The following is a 16120-nucleotide window of genomic DNA, read 5'->3' on the forward strand; positions in this document are numbered from 1 at the left end:
TTTAGGAGAGGTATATTCATTTCACACATGCACAGCCAACATTAATGGTACTAAAGTTAAAGAGAAAGGCTAAATATACATTCTTTAGTTCAGCACACGGATGGTTTAATTGCAGGGCAGTCAGTAAATTTAGCAGGGACTGGGGCAGGACAGCCACACACACAAACATACACCCATGCATTCAGTAACGCGCCCCCACCTTTACAACACTCACTCACAAATATGCATACATTCATGCATAAACACATGCAGGGACCAAACATCAAAACAACATAAAACTAACCTTCTCTAGCCTCTGAAGTCCCAGGAGGGAAGGCAGCAGTCCCTCATTCATCACAGAGTGGAAGGCGGTCAGTGAGACTGCTGACCCCACCGAATTCTGTGATGAGGTGTCACTGATTGACAATCTGCCCTGGGCACTTAAGTGCTTAAAACTGAAGCATCCAGGTCCGAAGTTATCAGTGACACTGCTCCTCGTCATGAGTGGAAGGGCCTTGAAGCATTTTTGCAAGGCTTTGGATGTCACTCCCACAGGGCTGTGAAATCCTCATTCTGGCAAAGTTCAGCTCAGGCTGACCTTTATTCAGAATGCCACACATTCTTCTTGTGGGTTGAAAAAGCTAGGTGACGTGGCCCATTCGGTTGGGCCACAGCTGCTTTATTGAGAAAAATGTATTAAAAGGCAAAGTTGAGCAACCGTACACCAGTTGTAGTCGGGTTGGAGTACAAATGACCACATCAATGCTGCTCAAAACCAGCTGGCTAGGAAAATTTGAAAAGATGCACCGAACCAACAGAGACAACAAAAGTGAATTTATTGGATGCAGACAGTCCAAGTAAGTATTATATGATTCCTGTAGAACATATAGCACACTGAGGAACTACAGAATACGGCTGTTGACTGTGCCATGGCAATTGTTTTTTGTATGTATGCAGTTGTTCAAATTATTTCTTTCAAAGGCTCCGAAGGTAACCAATAATAACAACCCATTTGGGAGATCTCAATTTTGTTCAAGAGGCACTGAACAGTTTATAAGGTGTGATTCCACACACTTTGCTATGTTTTCATTAAGTGTGTTAGGAAAACTGAAGCCCAAACAATACCTTGTAATTTTATCCGGTTAGCCTGATGTCACCAATGTATAGGACTTTCATATAAACTGGTCATCACTACATTTCAACCACCTCCTGCTGATTATGTCCAAAAGTGACCTGGTCTACCCATGTGCCTAACTGCATCAGGACATTTTATATAATTTGTCTAATTTGCCCAACCTCCATCAGTCTGGCAATGATGGCTCACATCATACCACTAAGCTTGTCTTTGTGTTAATTCAAACATAGATCTTTCTCACTTTGTTTTTATTGGTCATGGTTATGAAGGAGCAATTGGCCAATATTTTGATTATGCATGTATACCAATCTATATTCTGTGGTGTAGCCCAGATTTGAGCCCTAACTGTTTTTTCTGGCTGTAGAATTCTGTTCTCCTCACCACTGCTAACCAGCGTTAAAGTGCCTGTGTTCTTCCTTTCAAAATGTTGTATTTGGGATACCCCAAATTGAACTATTTAACTTACCTATGAGCCCCTCATATATGGTACAAAATGTACCCAGGGCTGGTAAGTTAAATGTCACTAGTAGAATGCAGCACCCACTGTGCAATCTATTACAATGACAGTGTAAAGCAAGGCTACAGGCCTTTAAACTGCCATTCAATCCATCAAAATAAATCCTTCTGACAGGCCTAAGCCTCCTTTTTAACTAACAATAAATCAACCCTAAGTAGGCCTTATTGACCATAAGGCAGGGTGTACGGAATTTAAAAGTAGGACATGTAGACATTTTATGTCAAACATGAGCTTATAGAGAATAAGACCCATAAGCCATTTCCCTGTAGCAAGCCTGGCTATTCCATGAGAAAAAAATGGGATGCAACATTACATTTAACAATGCTATCTCTGGTGTTTTAATAAATATTAATGAAAAGGTACTTTTAGACAGTTTCCTTTTAACTGCATAAAAAGCCCTTGGAAGCTAATTTGCATTAGCCTCAAGTTGTAACCCTATGAGCGATCAACCATGAATGAGGTGTGAAAGCTGCTCCCAAAGCCGGGACAAAGGCTGAGATGTGAGGTGTAATTTCTGTTCTTCTGCCAGTGACTAGTTGTGCAGCACCCAGCAACTTCATTACTTCGAAAGGAACCTTCCCAGTCACAGGGAGATGTCAGATGACAGCTACACATGTCCCTTCTTTGATCCCCCAGTCAGGCAGGCTCCAATCCTAGATGGAAGGAAAGTCCCTCCAGAACTTGTTAGAAGTGATCACAGAGGACGGTTTGCTTATTTCCTTGGATACAGCTCAGGGTGGGCACACAGGCTCAGCACAAGGGAAGAAGAGTTTCACCATCTTGGAATTAGACAACATGGACACTGTGGGATTGTTTGTAGTGAGGCACATAGGAAATGTTGTAAATGTGAGTAGAATAACCCCTTGGAACATTTACTTCATTGGTTAGGAGGGCACCAGGAGTAATCCCCACCCACAAGCTGATGGCAGGTATAAATGTGGCATCATTAGTACCCTCTTCATAGAACGCTCCTAGACCAGAGCACATTCAGAAGAGGATTGAACCTGCTGTCTGTTACCTGAGGAGAGCCTGAGGGACTGGACCTGCTCTCTCTTGTGCCAGAACAAAAAGGTGGTCTCCAAGGGACATTCGACCGACCTCCTGTTCAAGCTACAGGGACACAGAAAGTTATAAGAGGCCTTTCCTGCAATTGCTCAACTGATCAGTTACAACTGGACCTACACCGGACCCTGCTGGAGTGAGTTTTGACCTGCAAGTGCTGTCCTCAAGGTTCTGAGACCATTGGCTGTGTTGAATTGTAATCCTTCTATCAACCCTGAACACCTAGAACTTAGAAACATTTTGGCTCCAAACACCTCCAGAGGCCCAGGACCAACCTGCCAGCTGATCCAAACGAAGGTGTGTTGACACTGACCTGGAACATCTGGTTCCTCTCACCTGGGTTTTCCTGAAGCAGCAAATCCAGTTCAGCAGGATATTGCTGAGGAGGTATCTGGGCTCATTTACTCCATCTGCAGCTACAGTCTGCAGCCTTGTCCCACTAGAGGAATCCAAATTCCATAAAATTGCCTAAGTGTAAACATAGAAATCTTTCAAGGGCAAAGGTGTCAAAAGTATCTAGTACAACAAAGGATTTTTCCTTCTTTTCTCATGTCCACAAATCATACTACCGTATTGATCATATTTTTATCAGCCGATCGCTCACCCACGCAGTCACGACCTCCCTCATTCTTCCCATTGCCATCTCCGACCACGCCCCCTTGATTTGCCTTTTGGACTGGCCGGCCTCACGCTCTAAACTTATGAGATGGTATTTCCCAGAGTTCTTATGTAGAGATCGTCTACACCAGGACGACCTTCGCAAAGCGATCAGAGACTTCTTCCTACTCAAAGACCCAGCTGACACATCCCTAGCGAACAATTGGGACGAATTTAAGGTGCACTTCAGGGGCCACTGCATTGCCCTGGCCTCTTCCCTCAGGAGACTCCAAACCAAAGAACGCCTAGAACTAGAGCGCAAACTAGTAGCAGCAGAAGAGCAGCACAAAACCACTCCCTCAGCCCGTCATTGAGAAAAGTCACGGCCCTCAAAGGGAAACTTAATGCGATATATACGAATATGGCAGAGAAAACTATCCTGAGGCTCCAGGCCAGAGGCTACGAAGGGGAAGGATGGGGTGGGAACTCTCTTGGCCAAACAACTGCGGATCAAGCAAGAGAAAGAATACATACAACAAATCATAGACGACCATGGCACGACCCACGTAGGTGAAGTTGAGAAAGCCCAGGTGTTTCATGACTTTTATCAAAACCTATACCAAGCTGACACCCTCAGAGAACCTGAGCAAACACAATATGTAACTGCCCTTGAATAGCCCCAGCTCTCTGCCTCCGACAATGATATTCTTGGTGGGAGTATTACCTTGGAGGAGGTCCAGGCTGCAATTGACTCCTTAAAACACGACAAAGCACAAGGGCCTGACGGCTTTACCGCTCAATTTTATCGCACCTTTTCAGCTGACTTGGGTCCTCACCTAACCTCACTGTTTAACGACATCGCAACCCAACAGGTAGTGACACCATACATGGGCGAAGCCCTAATCTTTAACATTCCGAAACCCGGGAAAGAACCACAGAAATGCTCATCATATCGTCCCATTGCCTTCCTTAACCTGGATGCCAAATTATATTCAAAAATTCTAGCCACCCGGCTCGAGAAATGTTTCCCGGATCTCATTCATCCCGATCAATTAGGGTTCATCAAGGGGCGGCAGACACATGACAACCTTTAAGCACATCTTCCATCTAATAGATAAGTCCCAAAAGAAGAAGATCCTAGCCGCACTATTGTCGCTCGACACAGAGAAAGCTTTTGATCGAGTTGATTGGACCTTCCTGGGGCTTTCTCTGCGCCGATTCGACCTCTGCGACGCTTTCATCGCGATGATTTTAGCCAACTTTAGCGCCCCTAGGTCCCGCGTGGTGGTGAATGGGGTTGCCTCGAACTTTTTTAACTTAGCGAGAGGGACCAGACAAGGCTGCCCCTTATCCCCACTGCTCTTTGCTCTTAGTATCGGACCCTTCACGGCCCAAATCCAGGCCAATCCACAGATCACTGGGATCTGGTTTGGAACAGATGATCAAAAGATTGCCTTATTTTCGGACGACATCCTTCTGCCAGTCACCAACCCAACCACCTCTCTCCCTGCCATTAGTCAGGAACTTGTCATCCAAATCTTTTGGAAGGAGATTCCTTCCCAAATTAAGATCATATTAGGTTATCCAATTGGGGAGCCCATAGAACAGATACTGCTGGGGCTTCGCAATCCGCTACTCAAATGCAAAGCGCATGCCAACAGATCCATTTTGTGGGTTTGCCTGGGAGCGGCGAACATGGCTATAGCAGGGGCTTGGAAGAGCTCTCCCAATGGCACGCCTGATTATGGAAGGCATTAGCAATGAAACGACTAACTGATATAGCCCAAGAGTCGAAGAAGGGATTGTATTATATCTGGATCCCCCTGATGTTTCCTTCGAGGCCCGGCCTCCTTCCCCACTCTATAGCCAGTAATTTTGCCTCGCTAATTTCCCTGGGTAGTTCCACAGTTTGAATGTTTCTCTTTTCTTTCATGTCTCTTTGCTTCTCTTTTTTCTCTTTATCACTTATTCTTCTTCTTGTTTTTGGTCTTTGTTGTAAGCTCTGATTCAATTCAGACGATGTCCACAGAAGGCCTTAAATGGGTTCTCATTGGATGCTCATGGCTCACTTCTCAAGGGCATTTGCCTACATTCGGGTGATGAGGAAGATTCGGCCGGATAGCTCTCAGATAGCTCTTGGGAGTCGTTGGGTTTACCTTTGTTCTTTCTGTTATAGCGCGCCAACTTACGGAAATATTGAGGGGCAAGCCTACCCAGGTAATTCAACGCTGTACTCTTTACTTTAGCTGCCTAAAGAATGGTATCTGTACCCGTCAAAATACTTGAAACGCATTATGAGATATATTCCTTATACACTGTTTGTTATGTGTGACAAATATTTCAATAAACAAATTTTGACAAAATAAAGTATCTGGCCAGTGAGGTATCTTCTTTAGGGCTGAAATTTGAATTCCATTAAAAGTCTGTGGTTACATCTGAACCTCATTCGACAGCTATCCAACGCCATGGAGCCCTTCTCTGCAACAGCCATCTGCTCTGCCGCATTGAATATTTCAGGTTTCCATTTCACAGACTAAGACTGACGTTAAAACTCCCGACCTTGTTGAACCTGGTTTTTGAAGGGCCCACAATTGTATTGCTTCGCCTTTCAGATAATACAGAGTTCCACAAATTATGGCGAAACAGGAGACATAAAGCACAACAACACCTAGAAAGGGGTTTCACTTTATAAAATGCAAAGACTCTATTTTTAGAATAAGGCTTGGGGTTTTATTTATGCAATGCTCTCTAACAGAAAGGTTTTCCCAGATGTCAGATTAATAACATTCAAATGTGTATAGAGATATATATTTATGTGCAAGCAATGATAACATACTTGGTAAATGCAACAGTATAATACATGGATAATATCATGAAATACAAGCAGCAAATAATATGAGATAAACCTCAAGCAAATATTATGGGATGTCCTGCAAGAGATCAGAAAGACATATATACATTAAATACATCAAATGATTACTTTGGATGTGCACTCTGAGTCACTCACACATCACAAAAAAACACCTCAAATGACCACAGCCACTGGAACCACGCATCACAATGGCACTAGTCAGAAACAAATCACCTCACCAGATCGTTCACTCGTCTTGCCAACTCAAGCTGGAGGAGCGGGTAAAAGCCAGGTAATCGACTCACAATCAGGACTCAAATCCAGATTCTTGTGGCAATATGTCTATCCAAAAGTGAGCTCCCAAGCTCACTGTTAACAACCCTCAGCTTTATAGCCTCAAAACACACTAGAAGGTTCGAGAGTCTTCCCCTCTATGCCAAGGAAACTTACTGGAACTGGCCAGCTTCCAGACAAGCATTCCACGGCAAGAAGGAGTTCCCACATTCCCTCTACATTCTCAAATGTTCCAGCCTTTATCTTGACGAAGTTTACGAAAGCCTTCCACGGTACATTAAACAATCTCTCACAAACCAAACCTTGAACATGATTAACCAAAGCAACTTGCAAACACTCTGAGGGCCTGTCTGTGCGCACAGAAAAGCTCAAGCAAGGCAGAATCAGAATTCAGGATGACATGAGGCCATGTAAAAGCCAATAGTAAGAACTTCATAAAACTGCCCGATGTACAACACAATGCACATTTGTGCACCACTGCCTATAGCATCACATACTTGATCTCTCAATGTACAACACAGTGCACATTTGTGCACCACTGCTCATAACACTGCACTTTGAGACCAAAAAGTACATTCCACACCTCTCTCTCTCTCTCTCTCTCTCTCTCTCTCTCTCTCTCTCTCTCTCTCTCTCTCTCTCTATCTCTCTCTCTCTCTCTCTCTCTCTCTCTCATGCTTTCAAATGCACATCCCAAATGTTCTTTTCTTGGCAAGCTGTTCTACTGTTACAGCTCTCACTTCAAAACTACAAGAAAAATCTTTAAGAGAAACTAGGCATATGCAGGACATTGTACATTCAGGCTAGGATAAAATAACACACCAAAGTCAATTAAAATGATGATAGTCAAAGGTCATCACGTGGTGTCAGACTACAAGAGTGCCTCTAGCACTACAACGCTCCATCCAGATCGGCCTTCAATCATTAGGTTTGATAAGTTCTTCTCTCCAGTTTCCTCATTGTATTTTTGTTGTTTCTGTGTCATTTTATTTATTTAAATGAACTCTATTTTACTAAATCAGGTTGGGGTTTTCCTTGTGTTCTGCTTTGACTTTATTACTGTTTTGGTACTGCATTAATACTTTACACATTGCCTCTAAGTTATCTCCGCTCTGTGCCATTGCTACCAGGGGGGTGAGCTCAGGTTTATTTGGTGACTTTAGTGATTCATCCTGACAAGGATGGTGATTATTACTTGAGATTACTAATTACCCCCCCCCCAATAATTCTTAATTTTTACAATAGAACATTTGCTGTTTTGCTTGTCTATTTTGTGGTAGATTGTTACTTCTGATTTTCTTTGGTGCAGTGGAAATTACAGAGCCCTGCCACCAATTTAAACACGAATTGGTAATGTCAGTAGGTCTCACCGGTGACACCAGGGCACAGAGCTATTGGCTTTGCCAATGCCAGTTTGCTTTTTCAATAATTTATGGCAAAAACCCTTCAAAGATGGCCGCGGAGCACATGTGCAAGCAAGCACATGCAAGCATTGCCATCTTTCAATGTTCTAAAGTATCGGTTTCCATAGTTAATTCCAGAACTTTAATAGGCATCGACAGAATATAGCGGCAGTAGCTGTGCCGGTACACAATGGGCTGCCGGGCGCCAACGCAGGCACCTTTGCACCATGGTGTAAGGGTGCCTATGTTGCGGGGATGAATGATTTTGTGCACAAAATCAATCCATTCAGGCGTTTTCCTTTTTAGGTCGCACTTTCGAGACCTCTTGTACATTCTTTAGTATAATAATCTACATTTTGTAAAGCGCAAACAATCCCCCGTAAGGGTCTCCAGGCGCTGGGGGCCGTTGGGAAGATTAAGGAAGCGTCACACGATGCTGGGCTAATCAGCCGCCGGCACCGGGGATCGAACCGTGAACCCCAGATTCCAGCCTCAGTCGCCCTGGCCACGGCGCCACACCTCTCCCCTATACTTACTGATCATTTGCAGACGCCATGAGGGGAACGGCTGTTCTTTGGGTCCTTTGCTCGCGCCATGAGGGAAACGGCTTGCTCACAAGATCAGCGCCGTGAGGGGAACGGCATTTGAGACCAGCGCCGTGAGGGGAACGGCTTTGCGGGCACCCTTGCCTACATCCCCCAGCAGCCACCAGGTGAAACACGTGACTCCACCGCCAGCCCCAGCCCTCAAAGCACGCCCGCCCCCACGCATCACAGGATGCGCTTACTGATCATTTGCAGATGCCGTGAGGGGAACGGCTGTTCTTTGGGTCCTTTGCTCGCGCCGTGAGGGAAACGGCTTGCTCACAAGATCAGCTCCGTGAGGGGAACGGCATTTGAGACCAGCGCCGTGAGGGGAACGGCTTTGCGGGCACCCTTGCCTACATCCCCCAGCAGCCACCAGGTGAAACACGTGACTCCACCGCCAGCCCCAGCCCTCAAAGCACGCCCGCCCCCACGCATCACAGGATGCGCTTACTGATCATTTGCAGATGCCGTGAGGGGAACGGCTGTTCTTTGGGTCCTTTGCTCGCGCCGTGAGGGAAACGGCTTGCTCACAAGATCAGCTCCGTGAGGGGAACGGCATTTGAGACCAGCGCCGTGAGGGGAACGGTTTTGCGGGCACCCTTGCCTACATCCCCCAGCAGCCACCAGGGGAAACACGCGACTCCACCACCAGCCCCAGCCCTCAAAGCACGCCCGCCCCCACGCATCGCGGGATGCGCTTACTGATCATTTGCAGACGCCGTCATGGGAACGGCTGTTCTTTAGGTCCTTTGCTCGCGCCGTGAAGGAAACGGCTTGCTCACAAGATCAGCGCCGTGAGGGGAACGGCTTTGCGGGCACCCTTGCCTACATCCCCCAGCAGCCACCAGGGGAAACACGTGACTCCACAGTCCGGCCCCAGCCCTTGAAGCGAGCCCGCCCCCACGCATCGCGGGACGCGCACGGGTGTCACCGGGCTAAGGGCGGGACCATCTGTGGCCATCAGGGGCCAGAAGAGGCCGGGTCGGGCCACCCCCTTAACAACTTGAACCTGAGCCATGGGTAAGCGGAAACTACATACTTCCCAAGAGCAGGGGGAGGTGAGGCGAAAGTCCCAAGAGCAGGGGGAGGTGAGGCGAAAGTCCCAAGGAAGTCCGCTTCTATTATTTCTTACCTGACTTCAGCAGTGGGGGTATTATCTTCAGAAATTGAATCAGCAGAAAGAGAACTTGGACTGGCACCAAACATTGAGCGTTGTGTTGACCAGGAATACCCAGATGCTGTTCAGAAAAATCACATCCCCCTGGAACCTAGTGTAATCATTAATCGCCCAAATGTGGCACAGTTAGAAATACCTGTTAGACAAGAGGATAACGCACAGCAAATTACAAGTAAATCCCCAAGATTGTCCCTGAACGTAAAAGGGCTGCCTAATAAACCAAGCTCTGTACCAAAGAAACCCCTTAAGAAAACACATAAACGGGACAAGGATTCTAAAAATACCGCATCTAATGCTGGGCTTAACTCATCTAATATAACAGAGCATAATGTACGGGACATGGTAGAAGAAATATTCTCTACTCGACTGGAGCAGGCGGTATCCAATATTGCCAAGGACATTATTGACAATTTGAATACCTGTGTTTCTGATTTGCTAGGGAAATGTGAGCGAATTAACATGTTTTTAAGTCAGCTGGCGTGTACTGCTAGACAAGCCGAATTATCTAATCATTTAACTAAGTCTCCCGTAGTGGGTACAAAAGAAAATGTAGTACAAGATTATAGGCTATTGCTAGAAGTTCCCCAATTGGTCAAAGCCCCACTTCTTAAGTCTGCTATATCTAGGGACCGGGGAAATGCTAACATGGGTAGGGAACCATATCCTATTTTAGTAAGTTATCCTGAGACCCCAAGTACCTCGGCCCCTTATGGTCAAAGGGGTATAGTAACCGGAGTTCAACTCGAAGGCAAAACTATACCCCAACTTAACATCAACCTTCCACCAGAAGCAGCCCCATTGGTGATTGTATTGGTCGGGGTTCCACCTCTAAAAGAGGGAGAGGTGGAATCCCCTGAGGCCCTTACGGCCATCACAAAGAAATGGTGTGATCTTAATTGCTCAGGTAACAGTAATATTTCACCGAATATCATGATGGTAAGGCGTGTTGGTTGGCTTGGGAGATCTGCAAAGAGAACCAAAGGGGATTGCGTTATTGTCAATTTTAATAATCCTCTTCTTGCCCCGCGAATGTTATGGGATGGGTCGGATATGAAGAAAGAGATGGCAACATTAGGGCAGTCCCCTTGGGATTTTTCTATCCTAGTCCAGGATGGCAATCTAAAGAAAGAAAATCCTGCCCGCAGTATTCCAAGGGAGGACTAGGATGGCAGCTACGCAGCACCTCCAAAAGGGTTCCCCTAGTGACTGGGTGTAATTCAGGAGCTACCTCCCTAAATAAACCCCACAACAACCAGGATACTAGGTTGGAGAATACCCTTGTCTTAGCAAACAGGTTTTCTCCATTATCCCGCTTAAACGAGAACGATTGACTAGGGACATCTAACACAATTCCACCACAACACCTCTATGAACCAGATACCATCTTAATGGCAGACCCCAATTTTAGGTTACTGAGCTGGAATATTGCAGGGCTAAGGTCATAAATGGAGGACCTAAATTGGTTAAAGTTCATTAGAGCCAATGATGTTATAGCACTGCAAGAGACATGGGACATGCATAATAATTTCTGGGTGGATGGTTTTAAATCTTACTTCCAGCCAGCACGACCATCTGCTTCGTGGAGAACCAGGGGAGGACTGTTGTTCCTCCTCTCAGTGAATTTGAAGAGGGTAGTTAAGAATGTAGACTCTGTCTCCCCTAACTGTTCAATAGTTGAGATCACCTCCGAGACCAATGGGAAAACTTTGTTAATAAATTTCTACAATTCAGGGGAGAGTGACCATTGTAACGAACACTTGTGTTTTTTAGACCAGTTTATTGAATCCTATAAAGCTCAACAAACCACTTTGATCGATATTGTCCTTTTGGGAGATTTTAACATTCATCTTTGTAATTTTATTTGCCAAATCAATGAAGCGTATAGCCTTTCTGTTGCGTCATTTCCACATTTTGAACATACCCAGAGGGGAGTGGCTCTTGAGGACCTTTTATTATGTGCTGATCTTCATGAGCCATGCTTCTTTAATAGAAACGATAGGGTAGTAACTTTCAAATCCAGGGAAAGTGAGTCGATTATCGACTATATATTTTTAACTCCTGCCCTAATGGGACATGTAATTTTTTACAATGCAGTTAGTTCACCATTCAGTGACCATAATCCGGTCAACCTGGTGTTGAACGCAGGATTTTCCCGTTTTGTTAATCCTAATAGCACAAGGGGCCAAATAAGTGTAACTACTAGTGACCAAGGCAGGAGGCTGAAATGGGCGAAAATAGTACCAGAGCAGTTTTTAGACAGCCTTTGCGTAAAGATGAGCGAAGATCTTGGGAAATGTGTAGATGGTGCTACCCCGGTAGGGGAGACCATCTTAGCCTTTGAAGCAATCTGTAAGCAAGTTGCTATTGATTTTACTGCCCCTGCTAGACCTATAAGAAAAAAAGTGAAAAGATGGTTTGGCGCTAAATGTTCTAGGGCACATCGTAACTTAATGAAATCGCTGAAGGTTTTACCTAGAGATAAAGTCCTTATAGCTAAATACAGAAAGGAATACAAATCAAGTATACAAATGCGTAAAAACGAAATTAAATCAGAAGCATGGGACAGTCTAATGTCTGATGCAGTTTTAAAAGATAGCTCTAAGTTTTGGGCCATCGTTAATAGCCCATTGTTAACAGGCGAGGATAATGAAAAGCTTGAAACCAATATCCCAGAGGAAGATTGGGTGAAACATTTTGAAATAATATACGCAAGCAACAAAGTATTTGATATTTTTATACCACCTGTTGGCATTCCCTCCACATCTAATTTAGTGTTTATAGTGGCAGATGTGGAAAGAGCAATAAATGATACCACGACTAACAAGGCGCCAGGCCCAGACGGCGTCCCTGCCGATTTATACAAGGGAAATGTCAAACTTGGGGCTACAATTTTAACGAATGTTTTTAATTCTACTGTTTCTCATGGTTTCCCTGCCTCATGGGCCCACTCTATTACCATCCCTGTTGTAAAAAAGGACAGCGAGGAGACCCGAGATGTTAAAGACCTATTTCCCTTATAGATTTGTCTGTTAAAATCCATGGAAAGGTCATATTATTTAAAGTGTCAGAGTGGGTCACAGAAAAAAGTATCCTATCAGAAACCCAATATGGTTTTAGGCCGGGCAGAAGCACTGTGGATCAGTGTCTTAACCTGTATTTATTAATTAATAAATATACAGTAGCTAGTAAGGGGTCTATTTATTTGGGTTTCATGGACCTGTCCACAGCTTTCGATCTAGTTAACAGATCGAAGCTGTGGGCAATTTTAGTGGACATGGGGATCGACCCCAGCCTGGTATTTTTCATGGCAGATCTTCACCGGAATCTATATGCGACTGTCAGGATGACACAAGAAGGCATTTGCACAAGGCACTTTAAATCAGGGAGAGGGGTAAGGCAAGGGTGCATCCTGGCCACTCTACTCTTTACATTATACATTAATGCTTTAGAGAAATCCCTGGAACCTGCCACCTTGGACGTTCCGCGTATAGGAAGTAGTACCATCCCAGTTCTCCTATACGCGGACGATGCCGTCCTATTAGCACGTACCCCAATAGGTGTACAGAGGCTACTACACTCTTTTGGGGATTTTATGACCTCATTGGATCTGGTGGCTAACACTACCAGGTCCCATGTTATGGCCATGGGCCCCCGAAAGAATAAAGTGAAAACCTTTTATTGTAGAGTGGTTGAGATCCAAGGAGTGAGGGCCTTTACATACCTAGGAGTCCTGTTTGGGGATATACACCGATGGAAGATGTACAAAGGGCCGAAAATAAATTGTTTTGTTGTCCATCTATCCCCCAATCCACCCCAACATTCGCAGTACACCAGGAGCTAGGTATGGGGTTTGTTGGTGATCTGATTAATATGGCCCCCTTATTTGCTGGTTAAAAACTTGACTTAATCCTGAGTTAACATTAAACCGTCGTATTTAAAAAAATTGTATTAGCTTAGATAGGGGAGATGAAATACAGTGGCTCTCTTATGTAAAGGTAATGTTTTTGAAACTAGGGCGACCAGAAATCTATGAAAGCCCTGAATCCATCGTTAAAGAAGACATAATGTGGGTTAAAAAGCAGTTATTGTCCCTAAGGCTCCAGGAAAGAGAGGCTGATGAACTACTAAAGCCCACGGTGAGAGCTCATTTTCTATTAGTTACCTCCCCATCTACAGAACCGTATTTAAAGGTAGTAACAAGACATACCATTGTTGGTTCTTAACTAGATTTCGGTTTAATCAGATACACTTTTTATTGGGAACATATCAGGGATGGACTGTACCTGAAAAGGCAGCATTTTGTGACTGTGATAACTGTTCAACCCAAGACACTACGCACTTTATGTTCTTTTGCAAACATTATTCTACAATCAGGAAACAGTTTATTATCCCACTTTTAAGAGGTTTGGGGTTCCATCAGGTTAAAACTGCTTTAATGTATTTGCAACTGTTGCACAACACATGGAATATTTTTAATATTGCTAGTTATCTTGTAGCAGTCGTAAGATCTAAGAAATTAAGAGGCTTGAGTACAAGTGAACCATGAATTTTACTGTATTTTTCCGGACTTGTATATATATGAAATTTGTAAATAATTACTATAAGGACTTCTCTATGACTCTTTCACTGTTTTAATATTGTATTTATTGAATGTGATTTATATGTGTACTTTTATGATTTTAATTAATCGAATAAAGTGATTTGACTGACTGACTGTATAATCTTATATGTGGGCTTAGAGTCCACCGACTGCTTTCATTTGTCTGTTTCAGTGTCATTTAAAAATACTTGCTTGCTAGTTGTCAGTCCTATCTCTTGTCCCTCCCTTTGTCTTTGGTTTCCTCCCACAGGAGTAGGGATCACCTACTGTATAGTTATGCTCATTTTGGGGACTATTTTATTTCTTGGTTTCCTGCTCACTCTTCCCTCACCCCTTCTGCCTCGTCTCCCACCTCCTCCCATGTGCTACATGCCCACCCTACCTACCCCTGCCTGGCTGTGCGTTTATTCCATAACATTCATATTGATCTCCCCGTGGTCCTGTTTTCCCTGGGCTCCTGTCTTTTCGCCAGTCACAGAATGAAATGGCTGTTCTGCTGAATCCCGGAATATGTAGTTATTTTTCCTTTGAACTGCTCTAGGTGCGTGAATAGTACGAGTTGCATGGACTACATATCCCATCATGCCAAGCGCTTTCCCACCACACATTCATATCACCTCCATAATCCATTCCAGTGCGTGCAGCCTTTTTCAGTGAGCTCTGGTGTTGTTGTTCATGCCATATATTGGTGCCGCAGTGGAGGATCACAAATGAGGCGACTGGGGCTCAGGAGACAGCAGCAGGCTGCTGTGTAACACAGGCTCGACAGACCCTCATTTTAGCAGCCAGCAGAGCGCAATTTACAAACTCCTTCGACTCAGTCCATTTCATAAAGCATGGAGGGAATGCCTCACTGGTAGGCCCTTCATCACTTTATCAAACAAAGTGTATTTACACATTTTTGTTCAAATGTAATTTCCGCATCTAAACAAAAGCTCTGTCAAACATAGCTTAGGGAAAGCCGCATTGTCCTCTCTGTCGGGCTGGGGCAGAGTGCTTTCCTCCAGTTGGGAACACACGTTTCATCATCTGGGACTGTGTACACAGGCTTTGGGTTCTGTACGTGAGTGAGAAGGCACTAAGCCCACACCTTTCACTCTCACTCCAGCACCCACACCTGTCCCGCCTTCCTCACATTTAGTCAGCACTGTGTCTTTGATCCACTGGTCTGGGACTGCAGATTAACCACCATCTCTAAATAAAAGCTATCTCAAATATTACCCGGGGGAAAGCTGTACTCTCCTCTCTGTCGGCAGGGGCATAGTGTATTTTCTCCGAGTTGTGGACATGTTTCACTAGCTGGGTATGCACAGCATATGTCTCAAAGCTTTGCTGCTGCCTTCAGTGGATGGGCTTGGGTGGCTACTCTTCTGTCAAGGCTCACATATTTTTCCCCTTAATGACAACACTTGAGTCCTCATTCCGAGGAGTACCGGAATACTACACCGTTAGTTAGTCACGGAAGTACTGATGCCACAGACATTGGTAATTCCTGGAGGTTGGAGTACTGTGGAATCCTGAGTTGCAGCTAAGGGAACCCTCATACAATAGAGGAATTAATGAAATCAGTTTTACTACTGCCAATTGCTGCGGTAGTTCTCCATTTCCAGCTGGTTACCCATTGGGAAATGTCATCAGGTTCTAGCTGATTGGCTTTCTGGGGCATACCATGGCTTTGGTATTCCACAGGGAATTACTTGGCACTCAGAGTAGGGGTTTTAGTAGATGTTCATTGACTGCTCATGCCTCTCATTGGTTTCATATAACCCACATTTAGCAATGCCCAGGGCAATCGGAACACTGGTGTGCAAGTGGAACTACTGTCATCCTTGAATCCATAGTTTGAATGTTAAACCCTTTTTTGTTTGGCTGAGCTCATGTAGTCTTGCCTATTTCCTCTGTGCCTTCCATCCAGAGG

Source organism: Lissotriton helveticus, chromosome 3_1, assembly GCF_964261635.1.
Source record: "Lissotriton helveticus chromosome 3_1, aLisHel1.1, whole genome shotgun sequence".
NCBI lineage: Eukaryota > Metazoa > Chordata > Amphibia > Caudata > Salamandridae > Lissotriton > Lissotriton helveticus.